This window comes from Acyrthosiphon pisum, chromosome A2 (assembly GCF_005508785.2).
Source record: "Acyrthosiphon pisum isolate AL4f chromosome A2, pea_aphid_22Mar2018_4r6ur, whole genome shotgun sequence".
Taxonomy (NCBI): domain Eukaryota; kingdom Metazoa; phylum Arthropoda; class Insecta; order Hemiptera; family Aphididae; genus Acyrthosiphon; species Acyrthosiphon pisum.
Genome location: NC_042495.1, coordinates 58,188,728 through 58,190,971, shown reverse-complemented (window position 1 = coordinate 58,190,971; position 2,244 = coordinate 58,188,728).

Below are 2,244 nucleotides of genomic sequence, written 5' to 3'. Positions count from 1 at the left end.
TTATTATTATGGGAAAAACAAAAATTATTGGAAAATCTTCATATTCTTCGATAAAAAACAAAAAGTACAAGAAAAAAAACGACAGAGAGGTAGATGAATCTCAAGAAAATGTTGAAGAAGGTATCACTAATGTTTACAGTAGTGAACGAACCAGACAAAGAAAATCAAAGTTGGAACAATTTTTAAAAATGAAAGCATTTTCATACAATCCAGAAACCGACTATGAATTCGAAAATAATATTTCAATTGGGTTAATGGATAATGAATGTACTTATTGTCAAGCAGTAAAATACAGAAACGAACCAACTGGTTTATGTTGTGCAAATGGAAAAATTAAACTACCAGTCCCAAGGTGTCCAGTTGAACCCTTGTTATCATATTTAATCGGTAATACTTCTGATTCAAAAGAATTCAAGAATAATATTAGGAGCTATAACTCCTGTTTTCAAATGACTTCATTTGGATCAAACAGAAAAAAAGAGCCAGGATATAACACAACATTTAGAATACAAGGACAAATATATCATAGAATAGGATCGTTACTTCCAGTTGATAATAATCCGTCTTTCCTCCCCCCCAGCCTAGAAAAATATTATATTGAATAATTTCGTAAAAATTTTAACTTTTAATTCTTACAAAAAAGAATTGTAACCATGTATTTTGACATGAATTTGTTTTTGCTACAAGGAACACGTCATTTTTTTTCTGACCGATATGGAATGATAATATGGTATGGTATGAATGGAAATATTTATTAATTTTATAAAGATTGAGCATTGGTATTTTATTAAATTAAATTAAATTTCGAAAACATATCCATGATTAAAATATTCAATGTAGGCATTTTTTGTATACTTTTCGTGCAACCGTAAATATATCAAGTTTTATTTAATTGTGATACCCATATGAAAAACTTATTACACCTTTAATTATTTTTCAAACTTTTTTACACCTATAACTGTATCCTGGACAAGTTGTACTATAACACATTAATTACCTATTACCTACATACTATAGTTATGAATTTGACAGAAGAGAGATAATGATATTGGAGCCTGTTAAAACTATATTAATATATTTTGTTTTTTTGTATATATTTTATAATTACTCAGCCATTAGGGTAGGCACGTAAAAATGTGTCTGCGGTCCGGATACGGACTGTTGTCCGCATGTTGGTGACCCCTGCTATATAGTAGTATAGTACCTACTGTCTATACATACACAAAAGTAAAAATCCTATAGCAAAACTACGGCCAGGCATTGCAGGCGATACTTAACAAAAAGCAATAAACAAACTATATACGACCTGACGAATATTGCATAGGTACAAGTATAAATGTATTATATAAAGTACTGATGAATCTACAAAATTATGTGAAAGGCGTCTAGTTAAAACCAAAAATCTATATCAAATATTTGAAATTGAAAACTTTGAGTCACGTTGCTCTTTGATTATCATAATATATTCATATAAGTATGTCGGTTATTAACTTGTTTATTCTAAGTATGGTGATTAAAAATGGTTTTACAATATCATTAATATAAACTAGATGTAATATTGGATCTAATGTTTATTATACTTGGACCATTTTTACAAATTACAAATGTTGATAGATTAATATATTTGGTGTTTAAGGATATTTAAAAATTCTAAAAATAAGATTTTATTTAACTGTATTATTGAAGAAAATAAAAGTGGTTGCATTGTGAATCACTCTGTATATTATATATATATATATATTATAATAATGTAAGTATATTGATTTACCAAACTATAATTTATTGCACTAAAAACTCTTCAAGAAGAACTAATGAGGTATAATCAAGACTAAAAGATTATAAATAATAGCTCAAGTAAGAATTTTGATACGTCGATAAAATTATAATAAGTAGGTAAACGAAAAATTTCCTAGCCCATAAGTATAAAGTTAATTACTCGGTATAATTATGGTAGGTATAGATGTATATGCTAGGCCCAGGGCGAAAACCAATTTTTACTAATTTTACCACTTTTTTCAAACGCAAGGTTTGAAATAAGCAAATGTAATCAAAAAGTGCGAGGCCTAGGGCCTGGGCCCTGCTCGCCCACCCCCACTTAGGACGGCCCCAACCACTTGTAACATACTGTACAGCAGAGCGACATCCACTTACCAATTTTTTCAATTGTTTAGTTGTAGTTCTTTTTCTATGAAAATTTTGTTAAAAACACAGATCACGATGACATATTAGTTTAATTATTGTCGA